Raw genomic sequence first — 25,263 nt, 5'->3', positions numbered from 1 at the left:
ACTCCTCTGTTTTCTCTGCACTAGAATTCTTGGGCAGGAACTGGACAAGCTGCTGGATATTAGGGTGGATGCCTGAGGTAGTAAAGTGGAGAGTAGGGGAGGATGAACCTGTTAATGTCACTTTCACTCAGTTACTCATTTCTGTCTCAGAATGTAGTGCAAAAAAAGTCTACATAACACTCATACACCTTTTTGTGCACATTTCTTCGGATATTTTTTATTTTTGATCCACTGCAGCCTTTATTCTGAGTTTTATAGGAGTTGAACCTACTTTGAGGGTGGAGTTCAGCAGTCTGTATTTATGTATGTATTTTCCATGGTATGCATGCTTTTTTACCCTAAGATAAAGTGGTTTGGTTTAGCTCAGTTCGGTTCAGATCGGTTCGGTTTTTTTGTGGACTTTCCCCAAATACCTTTTCCTAATGGAGTATACGATTTCAGGCTACTTGTGTGAAAGGAACATATTTTCTATGTGATGCAAGAATCTCCCAGTAAGTACAAAATGATAGGGTGAACTTGTGTATAAACAGGATTGCATGCATACAAACATAGTTGGGCTTAGCTCACACTGGACTGGGGTTAAGTCATGACTAACTTTTCAGATGGCTCTCAATGAAATCTAGATGCAAGTATCTTAGACTGGATGCAGTTTATTGTGTGTGTGTGTGTGTGTGTTTGCCACAACCACAAAAGGCAAGATTTGATTTCAGTTAACTAAATACTTCTGGAGTTGGGCTATTGCAAACTTGCAAACAACAATAGAGAAATGTCTTGGTTGTTCCCTATCATTCATTGAACCAGCATGTTGATTGTTGTCTGTATTGGTCTTTCTATATTTTCATGCTCAGTTCTTTGCTTTTTTAGTAGATACCTTTATTTCGATATTTCTGCCACAGAAGGGTATGTGTATGTGTGTCTAAAACTACCAAACAAAAATGATGCACACAGTTTTCTGTAATGAAAAAGCAAAACAAAGTCTTTTATCCTCTCTTTTTCTGCAACATTAACAGAAGGTAAATTTGGGTTTGATGGATCCTATTTAGCTATATAAATAGCATCATTGTGATTCACATCTGTGTATGCATTCTAAGAATGATTAACTGTTGGATGTTAGAAAATGTGCATGAGACAAAACACTATCATTCAGAAGATCTCTGTGAACAGGACTTTATAGTGTAGAAAGGAGGACCATGCTTTCTCCAGAGGTTCAATTAAAAAAAATCCTGATGTGCCATCTTCAAATTTGGAATGCTTTTGATAGAACTGATTGTTTTATTTCTTTAGAAAATTAATAGCATATTAAAATAAAATGTTTATTAACCTCCTGGTCTTCTCATTACCAGTCCTCTTGTGACTTCTGAAGGAACCTGAGTAAAATGTCTCATTTGCATTTTGCATACCTAACAAAAGCAGGCTACGTGGTTGAAATTATGACTAATTCCAATAAAGTGATGCTATATATTAGAAATTGATCACCTCATTATTTCTTCTGTAATGGTCTCATTACATTTGATTTTTCCGTGTGTGTGAGACTCATTTTTTTTCCTTACTCAAAGTAATGTGTGCAAGAGTTAGATCATTAATTTTTACATGCTCTTTTGTTTCTGCCTGGCACTTCACACAAAACACATTGACTACTCTTGATGACACATTAAAAGCTCTTTCATTATAAGCTGTATTTATCTGAGTAAAATGCGGCTGTGTATGATAAACATGCATAGTTTTAAAAAACACACTTGCAGACTGGAAGAAATTAGAGAAGCTATTTTCTAAGTGTATATTTTATGGCAATTTAAATACTAATAAAAGTTCAGTTTAAAAAATAATTAAAGATGAGACAGCTTTGCTTGTCTATTTTTCTGAGACTTTGCATACTTTTCAGGTTACTTCCGAAATAGTTCCTACTCATGCAAACCTTTAAGGCTCTGCTTGTCTGTGTGCATATAGAACAAGGTCAAAGGGATCTGAGCAAGCCTACCTATGCTTTGCCTTTTCTGCCTTTGAAAAGGTGGGTCCCTATTCCTTCACTTAGAAAACATGCAAATGCTATAAAGGCTCTAATTTAAGAAGATTTAGCCCAAAGGGCAATTTCCAGTGGGGTGCTTCTACTCTCATCCACTTCTTCTGCAAGCAGTGGGTCCTTCCAGGTGCTTTGTACAAGTGGAACAGACTTCTTTTGCAGATTTTGAACTTCTACAGAAAGCCTCAAAATAAACAGAAATGCTAGTTTCTGCAAGAGTGCAGATTGGCAGAGTTCCCTTATGCAAGCTTCACCGACCTGGATCCTTCTGGAAACAAGCAATTCTGTTCATTGCAAATGGCCCCCAGAAGTGCCAGTGCACTTGTATAGCAAAATTTGTGAAACACAGGAGAATCAGGAGCTTAAGCATCCTTACTGAAGACAGCAGCTTTTATTTTGCAGAGTGCATGCTTTTCATGCAGGTCTCAGGTTCAGTACTTCTACCTCAAGGTAGGGCTAGAAAAAAACCTGGCTAGAATCCTGAAGAGCTACAGCTGTCAGTCAGTATTTGGTCGGATGGGCCAATAATTTGATCCAATATAACGGCACTTCACATGTTCTTAATCATGCACACAATGTGCATGATCTTGAATATGGCAGACCAGGCCAACTCTTACTCTTACTTTTGTCATTTTCCGGTATCAGAAACAGTGTGCCTCTGCATATCAATTTTTGGGAAGATGACGGAAGAGTTCTGTTATATTCAAGTCCTACTTATGGAATTCACATTGGCTTTTGTTGGGCACTGTGGAAACAGAAAGCTGAATCAAGCACAGCTTATGATCTCCCATATCACATCTTATGGGTATAATCCAACCAAAGTAAAACACATTGGAATCCTGTTGGTTTCACGGCGTGTGATTTCAGCTTATGCTGAGCATGTAAGAGATGCATTGTGTGAACTAGCTCTAATTCTCAGCAGGTGGGGTATTAGTTTGCAGTATGCAGAATAAGAAGGAGGAGGAGGAAAAGCTTCAAACCATTTATGCCAAATTTTAACAAAGAAAGCAAATCTATATGTGTAGAGGTAAATACATAAATGTAAGCATGTTCCTCCAACTAATTCAAGCACTTTAGTGTACTTTTTCAAAAGTATGCTTTTTTAATGCTCACTCTCCCACCAAATAGTGGTCTTTTTTTATGTGTGTTTGTGTGTGTGGGGGGGGTGTCATGAATCACACTACATCACTTTTTAAATGTATTTATTTTGATTACAAATCACATTCAGGACTTCTTCAGCTCCAAGATATGCCAACTGAAAAAAAAAAAAATCAAATCGAAGATCTGTATAAAATCAGCCCAAAAAGAATTGCTCATATTTCTTCCTGCACCAGTACTTGCCCACAGCTTTCCAGAAAGGGTGCTGCTGATCCATTTTCTAGAAAGGCCCATGATGCCTTGAGCTCCCAATGTTACTGGACCACTGTAGGAAAGACGCACCCTTCAGTGGCACCCATGCTGCTAACGTAACATTAGTATGAGTCATTAAAACATGGACAAAGCCTGCATTACTTTCATTCCTTGTAAGTGCTATTATTATTTCCCTTTACCAACATTGCTATTTGAATAGTACTTTTCCTCCATGATCCTCAACATCTAATTATGTATATATGGGGCAAGGTTATATATGGAAGAGCATTCAGCTATGTGAATGGCTGAATGCTATTCAGCTTTACCTGCAATGTAAAGTAGCAAAGCCCAGGCACAAATTCACCTGTGTGGGAACTAGATTCCAGTCTAACTCTATTCAACAGAATCTTCTTGAAGGCAAAATCACAGATAAGCCAGTCTATACAAATCCAGACATGCTTTGTTTCTCAGCATCTGTTCTTCTTCTCATCCAAATTAATGTCTCAAAATTCTCTTTATTGTCTCTGCCTCTACTAGTTCATGAACCTCTTAGGTTTTGTAGTCCATTGTAAGTGCTAATGATAAAATAACATTTTACAGAGTCACTCTTCAAGCAGAGAAGGACTGCAGAGGATCAATAGAAATATTTTCCCCCACATTTTCTTGTGTATTTGCTCTTTCTTGTTCTGCCTCTCTCTCACTATCACATGCTCTCCCTGCCTCTTTCTTTCTCCCCACCTGACCAGAAATCTTTGGGGGATCTGTTAAAAATCTATACAAAATTCCATAGAAAATACAAGGAAGTTCTGAGAACACACTGCCTCCACAATCACACTAAAAGGAGAGCCATTTTGTCTATCAGTGAAAAATGTTCTTGAGCAGCATGAGAATTTGCAAGGAAGCATTCCACCATTGCCAAAAACCTTTTTTATTATACAGATGAAGAATTTGCAATATCAACAGGCAAACTGCTCTCAGACAATCCAGTGAGGACTGAGCATGCCCAGTGGGTGTGAAGTGCAGACTGGGTTAAGGGACAACAAAAGAAAACGGAGACAAGGGGAAACAGAATGCCTTTTTAGGGACTTTTCTTTCCTGAAAAATCTTTCCTGCCCTGAGCACATAAACACTCCTTCTTACCTTTGAGTAGTTTCAGTCTATGTAAGAAGTGGCACATGCGAGGAGAGATCATCATTAGTATATAGCAGGATAGGCAGTAATTGGTAACATAGACACATTTGGCAATTTGATCATTTGCCCTGATACTACCACAAAAGGGCTGGCATGGGGACCTGGGAAGAGGAAAATGATGAGTACACAAGACTGAGTACAAAGCAGAGATGGGGTCTGGACCCCAGCCCAAGAAAGAATTCCTATGCATGCACAGTAATCAGATTCAGGAGAAGCCTAATTCACAGCAATCCCAGCTACTGGTATTGAAAATAGAGCTACATAGGGCAGTTAGAGCACCTTGGTGGTTCCACTTAGGGTGTCCAGGGGTGTATATATGAAGTGAGAGTTCTAGTTTTTTGTCACTGCTTTGATATGCTATTCATGTATGCCACCATCACTGGCCTGCTTATTGAAAGGATCTTGATGCATAGTTGCCCTGGGGAAAGGGAAGCTATATTTCACTGTAAGGCAAAATAAATAAACAGACAGACAGACAGACAGTATTTATAGCCAAGATGTTATCCTCATTGTTGTGCTGAAAGCACCTACCTCAATCCTGGTGTTACATAATTACAAACAATAATAATTCGTTCTGAATGCCACTGAACTGTGACACCTATTCTCCTTCACCACCTCGAAGCTGGTAATTGCTTCCCACTATTGCTGTTGAAGTTGCAGAATGATTACTTGCCATTTCAGAGCTGTTAGGAAAAGCCATTGACGGGCTTCATTGTGTGAAAAATGTTGTCACTTGAAATGCAAATATTAACACATTTAGCACGTGATTTTAAAGAATGCCACCGTTTCCACACTGCAGCTTAACAAAGATGCCTATCAATGATTTCACTGACCAGTTCCGGTGTTTTAAACACTGCATTCTTTAAAATAAAATATTCAGCTGAGATATTGATACCTGGGACAAATACATGTTTGCAAAGAATCTAAGACTGGTTCCAATCTTTTCATGTGACAATTCACTGTTAAACTTAGTCTGATGCCAGGTAATGTGTTAAATGTCCTTGCCTGACAAGCAAAGTCCCCATACATTTGTACTGCCTGTTATTTCTTCCCGCACCCTCTCCCAGCTTCTGTGTGAAGATCCTACAGCATGTATTGAAAATTTAGACATGCTGCTTGTGATAAAAGAAGCCCAATTAACTCATTCCTGTTCTTTGTTGCTGTAGCAAGCAGGAACCACAGCTGCTCTGGTTGGGCCAGTCCCATAGCTGCCTGTCCATGCAGAGGATGGGTGAGTCCATCAGTGTCAGGAGAAAATGTGATGAAGAGGCTTTTTTAATGGGAGGCGGCAGGCAAGGGGGCGGGGGAGGAGGAGGAGGAGGAGGAGGAAGAGAAATCTTCACATGCTTGTCTGAGCAGGGACTTACCTCCCCTACTCCATGGACCAGTGCAGGAAGAGGAAACCAGCCTGTGAGAGAGAACTGACAAGAATGCTAACCCAAATCTAGAAACCCATTAGTACAAAGGATGAGTTTAACCCACCATGGTCACATGCCCTTTATTTAATTCTCCGTCTTAATTAATGTTCCTTCACGCAAGATATACAACTGGGGTTTTCCTCTGCCAAGATCCATGGATGGCAATAATCCAAGGAGCTACAAGACTGATTGCAGGATCTGCCTTCTGGAATGGAAGTGGTCCTGTCACAGAAGGCACCTCTGCCGGATTTGGCAGGCAGAAGGTGCACAGCTTGGTGCACAGCTCAGCCCTTTAGCCGGTTCCCCAAGCCCCTGCATAGCATTTTTAAAGGACTAAAGAGGGTTGTGTGCAGAGGAGTTGGGGGAGGTAGTCACTCAACCAGTCCAGTTGTGCCCAAGTCAGAATACAGCCTGCAGTAAATGCACAGTTGCATTATCAGAACAATTCAGTGGAGATCTAGGCCATGTTTGGATCCAGTGTATACTTTGAAAACCATTGCATGTTTGCTTCCCTTCCTAATTGCTTCTTGCTTCTTCCCTTCAGAGGTTGCAAGAATCAAATCCTATTAAATCCTGTTCAACTTCGGAACAGAACAAAACAATCCCTTCTTGATGTTCACTTCTTGATAGCCAACTTCTCCCTGTTTTACTGGCGCTCCCTTCCACCTGAAAACCCAATCTACAGAAAGAAACACTGAGGAAATGTGCATTTGAGCATATGTTTTAACATGCTCCATCTAGTGGTAAAAATGCACTTTCCTGAAGCATTTATCAAGTGCTAGGGTGATTTCAGCTCACCACCACCCCTTGAAAGGGGGGCTAATAGAACACTTTTGTGTGCCCGTTTCTCCTTATGTGAATAAGCCTTTTCAGGAGAATGATTATGAAAATCTCTTCCCCATTTCATAAGTGAAGCAACTGAGCTATCAAAGTTACAAACAACAGCTCCTCCCTTTAAATAAAAAATACAATTTTTTCCCAAATCTCTTGGTCAGGTAAAAGTGGAGTTCTTGTTTATTTCTTTTTTTTTAAGCTAAACTTTCCGAATGGAATACCAAATATCCAATTTTAGATGATTGCACCATTTTATTGCTGAACATGAATGTTTGGAAATAAGGTTTTATTGTGGAAATGTTGGCAAAACCTTAGCTGGGTCAGCACACACTACACTATAGTATTTTCATTGCTCTATATGGAGTATGAAGTAACAAGTCCTATATACGAAGAATCCAGAAATAAAGAGTGCTGTCTTTCAAACAAGCGGCTTTCATTCCATAAAGTGGTGCTGTGGACAAACCGCTTAAAATTAGTACATTTCTAAATGACATAAAGTCAGATAAGAAATTTTAAAAGGTAGATGACTGCCAGGTAACGATGGTAGCATGAAGATATCATTAGAGGAATACTGATCCTGGGGTTAACAAGGGATTGGCCAGATTCACAGAGGAGGGGAATATCAGTAGCTACTAGCCTTGCTGGCTATGGGCTACCTCCTTTCCAGAGGTGGCATGCCTGCATGCACAAGTCGCTGAGGAGCTTGGACAGGAGAAGTTCTTGTACCCATCCTGCTTGAGGAATCCTTTTGGCAGCTGATTTGCCACCATGTGAACAGAACACTGGACCGGATGGACCTTTGGTCTGATCCAGCATGGCTTTTCTTATGTTCTTATGAAAACTCAAGTTGAGACTCTGGGATAGGGTAACCACATGAAGTGGTAAATTATGAAAGAAAATCTTAGAAGCAGGTACGCAGAAGCTAGTATAACAACCTAATGCATGTTTAGGCAGAAAATAAATGCCTGAAGGGTATGCTAGGAAGTGTAGGCCTTTTTCCTGTCTAAACATGAAGAAGATTGCACTCACTCAACAAGTATGAAAGGTGCACACTGAAGCTGGTATTGTTAGTAATAATATAGAAGTGGTAAATCACCAAGAGAGGTGGGTAAGTGAAATACAGAGTTTACTGCAGCGGTAGCGGTACCCTGACAGTGCAATCCCTTCCTAAAGGAGGTCAGATTGGCTCTATGGCTAGTGAGTTTTAGACCGGTGGCAACAGCTGTACTTTTTCAGGCCTTTCACTTTTAAAAGTGTTGGGCCTATTTAAAAAGATGCTCTGTTCCTCTAGCTTTGTTTTAATCTGTTTGGATTATATTGACTTTTATATAATTTGTACCTTGTTTTGAGAGCCCTGGTGGGAAAAAGTGATTAATAAATACCTTTAATAAAAAAGAAAATTGAGCACACTAACTGTAAATTAGTGTGTACCACTTAACAGGATGCAATTAAGCAGCACCAACAGAGAAAACCAACGGCTGAGTCTTCTGTGTCCTAGTGTCTCATAAAAGAGCTGCAACAAAGCAATATTCCTTGCCTTTAGAGAGCTATCCCATTGCCTTGTGTTAGGGCAATATGCAGTAATCAACAGTATTGTCTTTATGTAAAGACAGAATGTGCTTCACCTTTTTTCTTAGACTTTTGTGAAACAGTTCTGCCAACAAATAAAGGGGTATACAAGAATGAAAGGCAAAGTAGGAAATCCTCAGCAACCATTACCAAAGTTATGGTGAGTTGGGTCCAAAGGTTTCCTTTTGGACTGGGGAAAGAATTCAGTGGTGTCTGGTAGATTTAAATTGCTCTAGAGGAAACCAGTGCTTCCCAGCATCAATAAAGCTTGCCCAACATCAATAGTGCATGCAAGTGTGAGGGGTTCATCTATTTCACAGACTCCTAGAGTGCTGCCTTAGAAAAATTTGAGAGAAAGGGCATGGTTGACAAGCATGTCACCCCCCACTTTGTCATTGCAGGAGGGCTGCTTGTATGGGCATCCATACTGGAACCTGGTCAAAAGAGGATTTTGAAATGTATAATTTTGAAGTGCATCATTGACGGTACAATTCCATGAATGATTAGACAGGAAAAGGGGTCATGAAGCTTTTGTTTAATTCTTATCCTTAAGTGATCTATAATTTCTTATAACCAAATAATTACATTTATCTTTCTGTCAGTATAGTGGGGTAAGGTTTGGGATTTAATTGCAAAGTACCTGGTATCTTCTTTGTTTCCATTTTCTACACGATAGCTGGATTAACTCATTTTGATTTTTATACTCCATATTGGCTTCTTATAATTCTGATTTTTTTTCTTGGTTAACTGTATAACATGCAACCAAAGCAAAGTTTTCTAATACCCTCATTAATATTTTAGTAGACTTTATCCATGATCCCCACCCCCAGAGGAAGATGGGAGTTACTTTGCTCCATTAGCTTGCAGGAATCAGAAAATGGAAATCAGAGGAGAGATCCTCAGCCCTTCTTTATTTAAAAATAGTTGTAATAGGACTGCTCCATTTCTCCTTTTCTATTCCAACTGTGATTAGGTGTTCTGATTAGTGCGGTAAGGTCAAATTCAAATATTCTTGAAGTTTACATTGGAAGATAAATTTAAAATGATATTATACGCTGATGACAAAGTATATTCTTTCCTCTCTCCTCTTCTTCCTCCCAGATGCCTGACAAAGTCTATCCTGCTTGGGAAGAGGACCCATTTCCTGCTATGGAACAGCAGGATAAGCTCCCACTGCCCCAACCAAGTTTGCCCCTGTGGCTTTTCTCTGTGGAATCAGTGTTTTAAACTGCTCAATAGCTTGCACTGGGTGAGAGAAAGCCCTGCAAAGATTCAAGTCAGCATTTCCTATTTAGCTTGGAATTACAATCAAGCTGAAGAAGAACCCAAAGGCACTGAAAGCTCTTCTCTTTTTAGAAAGGAGTTTTCACAGGTCTTCAGTTACTTTTCTGTGTAACTTTGCCGTGATCTCTAATTTAAGGGTGAAAAGATGTTGAAAGAGGCCCATCTCCTCCTTTTTCTCATATGTCGACATTATACAGTAAGTCTGCCCAAGATCACAGAAATATCACTTCCTTCAAAAGTGCCCACTCAGTTTTATCATGTATTCATTTATCGTGGTGATTATTGGAATGGGCAGAATTCTCCCAAGAGAAGACAAAATGGTCAGATTCCATTTAAACCCCTTAGGTGTAAAATTGTAAAAGTGATGAATAGAAATCATTTATGTCATGGGGAAACAATGGATTGAGAATGCAGGAAATGATGCATGAAGAGGAGCCTTTTTATATCAATGTTACTGCAGTAATGGCAAAATAATACCATCATTCCATTATTTCGTATTTTAAGAACATTTAAAGTGAATGACCAAGATCACAAAGAAAAGAAACAGATTTTCATTCAGAAGAATAGCATGAGGGCAGAGTCCTATGGCCTCCGGAAGGTGCCTGAGAGCCAGAGGAGTATTCAGAGACTCAGCTCCAAGGACCCACGATTTTGGAGCCAGAGCCTGAAGTATGAGCCCATCCCATGCCCTCACTGCAGAAAGAACTCAGCTGGCTGCTTCCCCAGCCATCACCACTGTGCAATAAAGGGGGGGGGGAGCATGCCAAAGGTGGGGAGGGAAAGATACTTGGGCTGAGGACAGAACCCATTCCTATCAGCATCCTGACCTTCTTCCACCCTTTCTTTTGCGCTTTATCGAAACCGCAGAAATGGCCATCTAGATAAAAATCAGGTTTCACTAAGATGCCTATAAGTTTCCAAGTTTGTTTGTTTGCTTGTTTACCATATTTTCATCCTGCTCTTTTTCCCTCCAAGGAACTCAAGGTAGCATACGGAATTCTTTTCCTTCTCTCAATCTTATCCTCTCAACAACTTCCCTGTGAGGTAGGTTGGACTGAGAGTCTGCGACTGGCCCAAAGTCACCCAGTTGGCTCCATGGCTGAGCGGGGACTAGAACTCAGATTGCCTGAATCTCGGTCCCGCAGTCTTAACCACTGCACCACACAAGAGTCTTATGTGTACTAAGAATGTGGGCAATCGGCTTAAAGACTTTTTTCTATTTGTTATTGTCAGAATAAGAATTGATTTGATGTAAGTTTAATAGAATATATAGTTGAATAATACATTTGGTCCAGGCAGTATGTATAGCTCCAAGTGATGTTAGAGAATATGAATTCATCAGAGAGATTTCATATATTGCTGGCTAATGTGGAGACATTTACAAAATGCCACAAGCACTTCCATTCCAAAATAAGATCATAAGAAACATCAAAACGTTCTAATTTGTATGTATAGTTTGTATAGTTTCCAACCTTCTACACATTAGAAAACACAATAATAAGTACAAGTGTGTTCTCAATCTATGGCTGAGTCAGGGCAAATGGTTTGTGGGCAACCTGGAAAAGTGGGGATGGATTTTCACAATTGCTGAACTTCTCCAAACACTATCTAGAAGCATGGCTTGTCTCATTTCCTGTGTTTGATTGAACTATGTTTGTGTTTCATGTCAATAGGAAAATTGCTCATTTGGAATGGGAAAGCGGTACATTTTTTCAAGTGATTCAAGATATTCACTGATGGATTATGCACACTGTGAATGTGAAAGTGAATTTAGGAATTGGGGAACATTTTTCAAGATCTTGCTCTCTTCTTGCATTTGCATTTAAGATGGTGCACTGGGCATGTTCACATGATTTCTGAACATAAATGAACTTTTTTTTCTCTAGGCAAGACTTCTGCCAACACTTGTACAAGTTAGTGTTTCTTTTATTTATTGAATTCATTTCTGTACTGTCCAATACCTAAATCTCCCTGGGCTGTTCAAAGCATTTCTTAACTAAGGCAAAAGTAGATGATGATAATGATGACGACGACGATGATGACAACAACAACAATGACAACAGAATAAGAATAAAGTAATATAATACCATATGCTTGGATGGGACTGGAAATGTTATAAGTGCAGCTTACCTCAATGCATGGCCATAGCATCCACCACTGGCCACTTAAATGCCTGGTAAGCCAAAACTGGCATCTCTCTCCACCTGCTCTACAGTGCATTGTAAGGAAAGAAGCACATCAAAAAGGTGGCTTCATTAAAAGCAAACACAAACACTTAAACGGGTTGGGAATGCTGTGAAGACTGTAGGAAGAAACATCTTTGGAATGAGAGGCAGTGCACCAAAACACCTTAGCCATGATTAAGGTCAATTTAATGTGGACTTTTGGGGATTTGCGGCTCACTGAGTCTTAACCAGATCATGTTGTGGGTTTTGGGGAGGTCTTGTGGGGAGTGTCCCTCATCACTTAAAGATGCCATTTTTTCTCAGTCTTATGTCCTTGAGGTACTTCTGGTGTTCAACAGGAACTTTTTGAAAATCCCAAACAATCCTGCACTTTGAAGGAAACCTGGAGTGGTTTGGACATTCATAGTTGCATTGCAAAGAATGGCATATCCTTTCTTTTTAGGCATTCCGTTGTTAATGAGGACCGTGGGCAAGAACGGTTACAAGAGTCTGAATCAGCTTATGTTTGGCAAGATTAGAATAACTCAGCTGTGCAAATAAGAAATGTTTGGGTGGTTTCAGCTGGGGTTGGTGGGCAGGGAGCGAAGTTGAGCTATAAAAAGCCACCAAGTTTTGTTTATGCAAGGAAATTCTCCATGCCCGTCTAGAGCAAGTATCTCAACTGGATCCCAGCTGACTTCACACTTAGGTCTGCACAGCTGAAGAGACGAGGCGATTTGCCAGTGGCACGCAATTGCTGCATACAGCAGTTAGGAAGGCCTCAGGCATCGCCCATGTGCTATAACGAAAAGAAATGAAGGGCACACAAGGATAAGATGCAGGCAGAATGTCTTTGACTTGATTCATCTTTGTTGTTTACCCTATGCCGTGAATTTGCTTAAAGAACCATTTTTAATTGCTATAAACCAAATGAGTAGTTTTCAATCAATAATTGTTCAATCAATAAATCATTTCTGTGCTGTCAGCTATCCAGAAGCAACATCTCAAATTGTGAAGTCTGGCCAGTGATAGGCAACTTCTTATGAGATCAGCATGCCAAAGCCTTTGCCTAAGAGCCAAATCAATCAATCAGCTCATAGTTCTCTATGCCAAAGGGAGATCAGGACCAGCATTTCTCAGAAATGCTGCCTCCCTTTACATGACAAACCAGTTTGGAACCTAAAGTGATTTTGTAAAAGCACTTTTGAGCCTAAAGTGATTTTGTGCTGTGACACTCCTTCCTCTAAGTCAAAGTTTTTTTAAAAAGTCCAAATTCTTCTGGGTGCATAGCATGTTGCAGACGGTTGTTCTTTAGATTCTGTGTCTTCAATCATTAATCCAAGGATACTGTGCTATACTTGGTCCACAGAGAGCAAACATTCAGACAGAGAAAGCTGAAAGCATCAACACCCTCCAGCTTAGGCCAAAGCAATGTAAGGATGTGCAATCTCTTTTTGCCCTAAGGCCAAACATCATTTCAGGGAAACTTTGGGAGAAGGGTGTACTTTATGGAGCCGAAAGTAACAGGGTTAAGCCAAAATATGAGCAGTACCCTCCATGTTATAGTTTAAGGTCTTACTGGCAGTAGTGAAGCTTAGGAAAAGCATTTCAACATTTGAGGCTGGGGAAAAAACCTGCACGAAGGCCAAGTGACCACCCAGATATCACTGGGCAGAAAGAGTTGTCGCTGGGGAAAGGAGCAGTGGCTGTTGAGGGAACCCATGAGGGCTACACTTGGCCTCCCATCCTTGAAGTTCTGTACCCCCTGCACAGGTCTCAGTAATGTGTATCATGGCCAGGCCAGCCCCTTCATCCACAATCACATAGTGAATTATAGTTATCATACTTATGAAACTTAAGTGATGGAAAGACAACCAGCAGAGTCTATAACAGAAGCCTTGAGGGCTCCGTGGGCTAAGCAGTTCTTGTGCTATGGCTGAGCAATGCTTTGGGGATATGGCTTCTTGTCCCCAAGGATAGCAGTGTGATTAGGCTTGCTCACTTGTCCGTTAATGCTTCTTTTGCTGGTGAACCCTAGTTTAGTCTTTCTTGGGTAGGCAGTAGTTGGTATGGCATTGGTATCATCTAGATAAAAATAGATGACATTTTAAGATACTTAACCTATGTAAATGAAAGTCACAATCCTCAGTTTGCATTCCAAGCTGGGGAAAAATCACCAGCCTACCATTTTTGTTCATACTGTTTGGAGTATTATAAACTAATCAAGGTTTGCCCTTTTTTTGGAGGGGGCAGTTCTAAACCAGGTAATTTTAACCAGTGAAGCTCCTTCTGTCCCATAAATGGAAACATTTTTATTTTTATTTTTTTTATGGATGACATTGTGTGACAAATAATAATTACAATCATTATAACACACTTCAATTAACGTTTGCTAGAGCTCACCGTCAGGGATGCATGGCACAACCCTACTTCTCAAGTTCATAGAAATGTTTCAAAATGCACTTCGACGCTCAGTTCACCTGGATGCCCTTTTCACTTGTGCTATTTTTTTCTTTTTGTTTGAATGAGAAAAGTATGCATTTTGAACAAGAATATGCACATTTTTATGCATTTTTAAAACTGTGCCATTGGCTTCCATTGACTAAAGTGTCTACCTTTTAAAAATGGATGCTTTAAAATGTCCATTAAAAATGCATTTTTGAACATCTTTTGAAAGCTTGGAAATGTGCAAGCATTTTTGTAAACATTGTGCTCCCATTTGTGTTCAGTTTTGAGGTTAGGAGCAGACCAGGTTCTGATGATTTGCAAATTGAAATACAATTCGCATACATCCCTAAATAGGACTGCTTTGGGGCCCAGACTGCTAAATAGAGATAGAGGTAGAGGCATGATGCCTTTGAGGTGAATCATTTCTTAGGAAAAGCATGCAGTTGTGGGCTTAGTCATGGGATGCAAGTGATTTAAATGATCTGCCCTGTAGCTATATTCACTAACTGAAACATAGTGTATCTTGAGTTATCTTCTGTACAGGTCTGAGTAGATGTCCTATTTATTTATTCATTATTATAATTATTCCACCCAATAGTCAAAGTTCTTAATTAACATTAATTGCTTATTAATGCTTAGCAGTAGAACGAGCATACAGTTCTTACCCTCATAAATAAAATTCTGACTAACACAAAGAAACTCTCCATCTTTCAAATTATACTTTAATGGAAAGAATTGGATGCAGTGTGGGAGGAGCATAGAGGTAAAGGTTGTTTCTGGACTTCTCCCACTGGAAAGTAGCTAGACAGCTGATTTTGGCCTTCTCTCTCTGGTGCTTTGGAGCTGGAGAGGAGGCTGAGATAGATAATGGTGCTGGACTCCTTCCTCCCCACTTTTCACAGAACCCTTTCCAGCTCCTCTCAGGTTGATCTTGTCACTCTGGACATGCAACTGGGGTGGTTCTTTTCATTTTGCTGCAAGCGGGTAGAGGTGAGCACTTCCACCATGGTGTCCCAGCTTCAAGGTTGGAGCTGTTTCTTGCTATCAGAGCTCAGACTCTGAAAATTCCTATGGTTCTCTTGATGCTGCTCAAGGTTGCTCTATTCCTTTCTAAAGAATTCTCAACCAGTCCATTTTGTGGTACCCTTCCAACCAGTCCTAAAGATATTCCTGTCTCAAACTTCTCATTCTCTTGTCAGAATTAAATTAAAAGTTTCCTTTTATGTAAAGGCCAAACTAGATCAGCCATTGTAGCTGCAAATATTCCCTAAGGTTGTAAATACCTTGGGAAGTTGATTTACATCTGGAACATGGTGTTGTGAGAAGGTTGACACCCTGATGTCCCAAGTCTGTAGTCCCTGTACAAGTCTTCTCACCCAGACAACACAGCACCTTTAAACAGAAATTGAAGAAATAAGAGATCCTGTCACATATCTCCAAAATCTTGTCAAGTTTGGCCCATTGTGTACTGAATATCAGCCTTACTTGGAAATAAGTTCCATTGTCTTGCATGGGGCTTATTTCACAGAATGTCAGGTTGTGTGGCAACATGTATTTCTCATTTCTATATCTAAGTATTTTTCTATAAGCTGCCCAGAGAATCCATCTGGATTAGTGGGCAACATACAAATTCCAACATTAATAAATAAATAATATTTGCCTTTTATAAATCCATTTAAAATATTTCTACTCCAGATCCTTCAGGTAGACATTCCTGATTCTATAATTCCAGTTCTCCAATTGTGTCTAATACTCTGTGATTTTTTTTAAACATTCCATGGATATTCCAATAGCTATATGTTGGATCACACATGCACACATGTCATTTGATCTACAAATGCTCAATTCTTTCCTGAATGTCTGGACTAGCTTGGAATAGCACCTTGACTGAGTTAGCAATGGGTAAGACATTTGTTCTGTCTCAGTTTTTAACCTGCCAAGCCAATGAGTGAACCATGAGACAGTTCACCAAAGTAAACAAACAAGCAAGCAAACAAACAGGCAGAACTCAGGGAACTCATGAGTATAACAATCTGTATTCTACAGAAAACTATGCCCCGAATTGCATGCAACAGTGAACACAAAACAGGATTTAGGGGAAGGTATTTTTAAAACATACTTTAGGAAAAACTGCACACAAAAAAGCATATATCTGGGGAAAGTGCACACAAGAATACATATGGGATATGTACATTCAAATTGAATGTCTATTTAATCAACCAGCCCAGCAGCACAGCAGTTTAAACCACTGCACCACCTGCATCCCCTTTAATAATTCAGATACTGAAGTGGGTGAAACCAAATGGAAGGAATGAGACTGTCTCTCCTGAGCATTGTCTAAGGGGTATAGGAAAGTTCAGAATACAAGTTCTGAGGTTGGTGACAGCACTTCAGAGCTTGGAAGTAGAGCTTCAGTTGCCCTCCCCTTTGCTGTCACTGCAGAAAAACTGCACCAGTTGCTCTCTGAGGTGAGAAAAGCAATCTTGGAGAAGGACATTCTGGAAGGAGTGAAGGAGACTGAAGTGGCCAGGATAAGAGCTATATTGATAGGCTCTAGCTTGCCTCCCTTCCCCTGAAAATGGCCATCTAGTGAAAGGCCGAGTGGAGAGGGCATGGCAGTGAAAATTGCCCCTGTCACTCCTCCCGCTTTGCTCTGGATGAGTGTGAACCTCAGAAGTTTGGCATTTCATGCTCAGCTCAATAGGATTTCACCCACAAGTTTCAGAACCTGAAAAATGCAACAGAACTAAAATTCCCTGCTCCTTAGAGTTAGCATGGATGGGGATTGATTTTTTTCTAGTAATGTATCTTTCATCAGTGCAACTCATCAATCAACATTTCAGTCAATAAGTAATGAGAGTGTATGTAGTAACCAGTCCTTATACTGAAACTTCATGTTCAGGGAATACATTTTTAGTTTCCAGATACCGGAGAATTTGAGCTGGCCACTGCTGCACAAACCATGTTGGCTGATCAATTACTTATTTAGTCAGTAAGATGATTCTTTGTTATGTTCTAATTTTTTAAAGGCTAAAAAGTGGACAAGGTGCTAACTAAAAGACTGAAGCAACATTTCTGCCACCAACATAATAGCCTTATCATAAAGCAGGAATTGCATCATCTAGATTATGGGCAACCTTAATATTTTTTTGGCATCAGGTTAAGACTGTCTTCTGCCATAGGACATTTAATTGATTAACTGGGACTTTACTTGCTGCTTAAACATGTCTTAAGGTTTACTTTGTATAAGCTGCCAAAATGTTGATATGTCATTTCAATTTGGTTTCGCATTTTTGTATGGTAATTTTCTGCAATGTTCGTTGTAAACTGCTCAAATTAGGTAGTACAGAATGTACGATTACGACGACTACTACTACTACTAATATCAGAATACATCTATTGCTAATCCTGCAATGCTGGTGTATCTGTTTGAAATAATAGATAATGGCATTTTTAAGTACAATGATGCAGTATTTGTTGGGGATAGCATAGATTCTTTTATATATGATCAATGCAAACACAAACCAAAAAGGCAAAGATCCTGTAATAGGCTGTTTTCCATTTCCAAAGCTTCCAGTTTTTGTTTGTTTGTTTGCTGTTATTTGCACTTCTCCTTCCTACCAAAAATGGTATTAAGGCAATTTACAGAAACAATTAAAATTGATTAAAACAATAAAACTGTGCATTAAAATACAATAAAACACAGCAATTATAGAAAAATATATTAAAAGTGCCACTTGCAGCATGAGATGAAAAGTGGTGTAATTCATGAAAGCTCATGTTAATTTATTAAAATATCTGAAAAACTGAAATAGTTAGTGTATATGTGAGCTGCATTTAACCCTTCGATTTGTTAACAGAAGGTTAACATAGTTGTACTATAATATTATACCCCAGTAAATAGTTTGTGATTTTACTTAGATCATAGTTTGACACCAGTATATCACAAAAGAAAAGCCACTTGTTCTATTTGAACAAGAGTTTGCAACACACATGCTAACACAGAGAGATGCTATTGACAGAAATATTGAGGCCAGTGACTTATTGCCTGTTGCTAATAATGAGGCGATAAAATGGATGAGCTTGTTTGTGCACTGGGACATAAAAAATAAGCTCAGAAATCTAGGTGTTTGCAATACTGACCTCAAGGTTGGCAGAAAATCCATTTATGACCTGTTGACTAAATTTAACCACCAACTCACTCTGGGAATTGGTACCTGCCGTTCAGGTTTTATCCGCTATTGTCTTGATCCCACCAAAACGAACCATTGGTTTTCTCCTTCAGAGAAAATGTCTTCATGGAAAGCAGACTCCCAGGAGGAACATTTTGAAATATACAACTCAGTTGTTGTAACATGCTGTCAAGTCATCTCCAACTTATTGTGACTTGGTGAATGAATGTCCTTGAAAATAGTGTGTCCTTGAAAGCCCTGCTCACCATTTGAAAACTCAAGGTTGTGGCTTCCTTTATGGAATCGATCATCCTATACCTGGTACTCCCTTTCTTCTTCTGTCTTCAACTTTCCCCGATATTATTATCTTCTCCAGTTTTGCCTTCTCATGATGTGCCTGAAGTATAACAACCTCACTTTCGTCATTTTGCTTCTGCTGCACAGCTTGACATGGTGAGGGGATTTGAAAGTGTCAGGGAAGCTGAGAGCCATGCCACCAGGAAGCCTGACCTTCTCACTAGACTGGTCTCCTAGCAGGCTCACCCAAAGTGAGGTGGTCAAAGCTGAGACATCAGACTAAGATTCATCAGCCCTGTTTAAGGAGCATCAGTCATATCAGCAGAAGAGAAGGGATATCTCCACTGGTGATGGGGGTAAAGAAATCCCTGAAGAGCATCTACTGGACAGCATTAGTAATTGAGGGCGGCATCAGTGGAAGTTCTTTCACAAATAACAGCAGCAATGCTCTAGCTAAATCTGGCTAGTACTGTGCTGCAGAAGGCAAAGGTAACCCACTTCAGAGTATTTCTTACCTTATAACTCTTTCATAAAACAATCCAAAGTGTCAATATCCAAAATATTACTCCAGGAGTTGGCTATAAGCCAGCTTTCCCCATCCTGATACTCTCCAAATAGGTTGGTCAGCAACTGCCATCATTCTCATAATTCTTATGATGGGGCAGGTTTCTGTACACAGTATCTTTGGCAAAATTTATGATGGCAATGTACAAATGGGAAGGAGGATAACACACATTGTTGTTATTGCTGTTGCTGTTATACCTAATATTGAGCACAGCATTCAAATATTACTATAACTAAAAGTGCAGAATTCAAATATCATTGCACATAACTTGTTTAGGTATACAGCATGTACATAACTTGTTCTTGGGAAGCATTTTTAGGAGGAAAAAATGCTGAGACGATGAGCAAGGATACCATGGTTGGCATAAAATATCTTGAAGAGGAGAGCTTATGGCTATATATGAAGCATACAGCATTCTGAATATTAAGATCATATTAAAAGTCTATGAACCAATGTGTCAGCAAACAAGTGTTTGAAATAGTGTTGAAAATGCACAATGTTTTAAGCTCTTGCCCTGTGCTGGCATCATGAGTTGGCACAGGTAAACTTTTTACTACAAAAATCATAAAATACACCTCCACCAGAAGTAGTTATCAGGTGAGACAGTGCCATTGCTTAGAGTTGTAATATGGGGAGGTGAGCATGTTGGGCCATTTAGGGCAGGTCAAGTGAGTTGCTTTGGCCAAGATGGGGCAGATTCCTTGCCACAAGCCAAATATTGTACCATTAAGTAAAGAGATGTAGCTGTCATATAGTAGCATGGGATGGGAAAGGACCACTTTATCATCAGCCTCAGGCAAGCTGCAACCACAGATTATCTGCACCAATGCATTCTTGGAAACTTTTAACATATCCTACCATTAAGCAATGGTGCAATTCATACCCCAGAATAGCATAAAACATTCTCCTTAGTGCATCCAGGGTACAAGGAGTCAAAGGCATAGATGTTTTAAAGATACCATAAAATGTTTGCAAAATTTGCCATTTGTACTCTCACACAATAGAGCAAACAGTTCAAGTTCACAGGAAATATGAAAATCTGTGCATTCATTGGGATCCTTATCCTCCCAGGCACAGACATTCAGACAGACGTAAAATGTAAGAACTTTGGAGAAAAGGTACATTTATGTGTAGCCAAAAGCTACATTAGGCTCAAGCTTACTAAGCACTCAAAAATAGGGAATCCTGTTCTTTCCCAGCCAAAAATTGGATGCCTATTTTAGCCTGGCAGGAATACAAGACTGACACTATATCAATGCACAAGCACAGCCAAGTCGTACAATGAGAGTAAAACAAATAAAAACTAATAAAAAACCCACATCCTTTTTTTTCCTGGTACTTCTCTACTTAAAGTGCCAGAACATAATGGAAATAATTGCAACCAAGCTCGATAGCAACAAAATGTGTCTTGTGTGTACCTTTTAAAGTGAGGTAGTCAAACCTTGTCTATCTTTCTGCTCTGGAGAGAGAAGCCCTTCGCCCAGGAAAGATGCTGCTGCAATGCTTATGTCAGACTTTAAGGCTCCGCAGAGCTCTTTTCTGCAGCAGACACCTGAATAAGGAGACAATCAAAATGCTCTATTTGCCTAGAGAGTCATGTGAAGATGGGAGCTGAGGAATCCAAAATATATTCTTCAGCTGTGGTGTGAGCTTAGCTTTAAATGGCAGCAAGTGTCTATCATCCCCACCATCTGTAGGTCAACAGATGGTTGAACATGTAGGAGAGTCTTGTGGGATGTGTTTAATAAATGCTTGATGTCATATGAAGATGTTGGTCCTTTAGGAATCCTTGACCTAAGCTTTTTGGGTCCTAAAGGTAATAACTAACTCCCTTGAATTGTGCCCAGAAATGGACTGCAGCCTATGAAGACAACATTGCCGTGGAATTACCCTAACACAGTAAAAGCATCACCTATCAGCCATTTTTGTAGATGACTTCCAGCTAGTTTTTAAAGATTGCTTTAGGGAAAAATGCATTACAAGATGGTCTTGAGGTAACTAAAATGGCTGCAACTCAGTCTGAATGTGCCAGGAATGGAAGCAGCTGGCTGACCAACCCAAATTTAGCAAAATTGTCCATGGCTACAACCTGGATATCTCAGAAGCTCAACAGCACCCTCATACCATGACCCCAGCTCTTAAGTACCTCAGCATCCAAAACAGATCCAATGGGCAAAAGTCAGAAAGTAATTCAATGATGAGCAGGGGGAAAGGCCAGGAAAAGGGGTGGATTTGGCTCCAAGCAGGCTGCATTTTGCCCACTGCCCTGGTGTTCTGCAAAAGCCCCCTGGAGATTAGGACAAGGCTATCTTGGTGACTGCACTAGCACTACTCAAGCAGCCCTGTCCACAGCTGGCCTTTATTCAAACAAATTTAAGCAAATACAGTCTACTAAGTGCTATTTCCCAGAATATGCCCTGGGAGTGTAATATGGCATATTTTGATTAAGTGCAGGGAAAGTGTTTTCAAAAAGCCACTGTTGCTGTAAGAAATGTTCTCTCTGTCTTCACTCTGACATGGCTGTCCTTGCAGAATTTGCAGGAACTAGGTTACTCACACACTCAGGGTTTCTGGTCTTTGTAGGAAAAAAACGACCTTGTCCGAGCAGGTGTGATTGCAGAGATGACTCTCAGCAAATCACAGGAATAGCAGGTTCACAATATCCCTTTTCTGTGTTCAGGTATCCAAGAACTAGGGATGAGTGGGAAATTGATTATGTCAATTTTGGAATGTGAACAGACTTCCCAAGCTAATATGTAACTGAAACAGAGCTGAGTCCTGAAATATGCACTTTTCTGGGCTTGGCAATGTAGTTTATCAGGGGAAAATGTGCACAAGATTGTGCATATCCTTGAAAAGTGTGCATTATATACATATATTTAAAAGAAGTGCTTACAAAACTGCAGTGCATCAGAGAAAAGCATTCAGGAAAAGCAGGCATCTTAGAAAAATGCATAGGAAAATTACAATATGCAACAATTACAACAGTGAGGGAAACTGAAGGAAACAAATGTGATCCTGACAATCTGTCAAGCCCTGAGACTAGATGGTCAGATCTATCCATCCTTACAAAGGACACCGCTAAATGAAGAAGTGAACCAAGCAGGCACCAGAGCCCTGGGGAAGAGTTGCGTGTTTATAATTGTGTTACAGAGAGCCAGTGTGGTGCAGTGATTACAATGCTGGTCTGGAATTCAAGAGCTTACTGGGTGATTTGGGGCCAGCCACTGACTCTCAGTCTAGCCTACATCTCAGGGTTGTTGTAAGGATAAAATGAAGAGTGATAAGGATTTGTAAGATGTCTTGGCTTCCTCAAAAGAGGTAAAAAGGTAAAAAGGCAGGATACAACTATCATGAATAAATAGTGTGCACTTGAATGACCCTAGCTTTAGGGATGACTTGCAGCACTTGTGCCAAAAAGATTTCACAGCACACAGAGTGGCTGCAAATGGTCATTCACTATGAGCAAGTATTGTTCAGTTGTTGCCGCTATGCATCCGTTGCCCTGGGCACAAATCTAATGCCCTGTTCACATGTTCACACAGGTGTTGTGCCCTGTTCGATGGAAAAAGAGAAGTCAGTCGATGTAATCCAAGTATGGACCCTGAGAAGCTGTTTCTGGTGCTACCTACCCACACGAAAAGTGCTGCTGAGTTGACCAAACTGAAGTCTTTCCTTTGTGCAACAACAGTGCTAGCAAACACACTTCTAATTGTTTGATGTTGACTTCTATGCATCTGATGTTTTCGCTGGCTTTTGGCCCTCCTTTCCAAGTGATAATAGGTGACTATATTGCAGCAGGGTTGCTTTATAAACTCATCTAAAGAAAGGCTCACTTCTAAATTCTTTCTGAATAGCACGGTGTCACTCAAGGTATTACTCGATGCTTTATTTCTGTTTCTTTCAGGGAGTTCTTTTCTTTCAATCAATTAAAACTTGCCGGCTTTGGATGTTCAGCTAAATACCACAGTGAAGTTCACTGAATGAGATAATTCCTTTGTTGATAATACTGGGTGTGATGGGACAGCAAGAGATACATAAAAGGGTCCTTAGGTGCTATTATAAAAAGTAATGGCACCCATTCCTTTATGCACAATAGGCTGGATTCCATCATTAAAGCACTTACTTTTAAGAGGATAAGGAGATTCTTCAATTAGACTATATCACAGAATAAAGAGCCACCGATGATTAAATGGAGAGTTATTTTAAAAGCTTTGCTTTGTTTCCATCCAATTGCAGCAGAATTTCCTTTAAATTTACAATGTAAATGTACGAATCTTTTTTAATTCATAAAAAGATATTACCAAAAATAGAGACTCAAATGAGAATTCTATCAAGTGAATTAAGAGGTGTATTAATTGCATATCAATTGATGTTTTCCACAGGGATTTGCTAATCATGGGCTGCCGGGGATATATTTTTCTCTACTGTGTATAGTTTCCAGTTCTCTTTATCTTGGTTATTTGAAACCTCTGCTCCTTGCTCATGGGGTATCTCCTCTGTTGATGTATTGTTAAAGCAGGGATTAGCAAGGGAGACCAAATTTGGGCTCCTGAGAAATTCTACTGACCTCCAATTGTATGAGCAGCTGCTGTGGTGACCAGGGCAATCCATAGCTTCCATGGCAACTGCCATTGGACTAGGAAGCCCTAGACTGCCCACATTCATCATTTCATTGGAATGGTCCTGCCATTTAACAGTTTGCCAAAGTGCTAAAACAACTGCACACATCTGTAAGAGCCGCTGGATTGAGCTCCAAGACCCATTCATAAGATAAAAATGACATGCAGCCCACCATCTTCACATAGCTAAATGTTCTCATGAGTGTGGGCAGAATACCATATATGACAATTGTTTATGGAAAGAGGTTTCATGCATTGACAAATTTAAGCCTTGAAATTTTTGTTCTGGGGACCTTGGCTGATGGCATCCTGGCTTGGTACTGTAACATTTTCCTCTCCGCAAAGCCTTGCAACTGATTAGTTTAGACTTAATTGATCAGTGAATCAGGGATGGACTTAATGAATCTGCAACAATGAGGGATAGATACATTTGTCTATTTCGATTCCAGGTAACTTCCACCCACAAGTCTATAATTTCTGCATTAATGTGCAATTCAAAATAAAGACAATAATAGGAAGATTTAAATAAAGTGTATTACATGTCATTAGATATGCAGAGAGTGGATCAATCTCTCACAAACTGCTGAGATGGATCCATTAGATTCAGAGGAAGAGGAGGAAGTGGAAGATCAAGCAGGGGAGGAATGGACTGATTCCAGGATACCTAGTGAAGTTTCTCCTGCTTTGGAAGGGGCAGAAGGGTTTTCAGGAAGGGCAAGAGGCAGATGCAAAAACCAGTCCTTGTCCCATTCAGGTGGCGGTGGGGAAAATGTGTTGTCAAATTCCATGGTCTCCAGCACTCCCACCACCCATACCTCAAGTGGCAGGAGCTCTCCTGAATGTGGAGTCAGAAGCGTTACTTGAAAGGGAGAGACAGAGGGAAAATTTCACTTTGGATTCAATGCTTAAGGTGGGCAGAGGCTTCTTCCACCACTCTGAGAGAAGTCTCCTTTGATTTATACTCCTCTGCACCCAGATAAGCTTCAGAACGGAGCTGCAGTACTATGCTTCTAAGGTTTCTTTTTATATTTGACAGGAGAGGGAAAGAAGGAGGTGACCAGCTCATGACAACAGAGTTTGATGATATTCTCCTGTGGATCTTAAAACATATATTTAAAGTGCTTCTCAAAATGTGCATTCCCAGACTATTTTTGTTCCAAAAAAAGTCCTTTTTCAAGATGTTACATGACAGGTTGCTGACGGGGTCGGGGCGTTATGTTCACATGACTCCAGTCCTCCGTCAGCTTCACTGGCTTCCCATTGAAGTCCGGGCCCAATTCAAGGTGTTGGTTATGACCTATAAAGCCCTAAATGGCTTGGGTCCTGGT

Source organism: Varanus komodoensis, unplaced genomic scaffold (assembly GCF_004798865.1).
Source record: "Varanus komodoensis strain SLA01 unplaced genomic scaffold, ASM479886v1 scaffold8, whole genome shotgun sequence".
Lineage (NCBI taxonomy): Eukaryota > Metazoa > Chordata > Lepidosauria > Squamata > Varanidae > Varanus > Varanus komodoensis.
Note: the sequence above shows the minus strand (reverse complement) of the source record.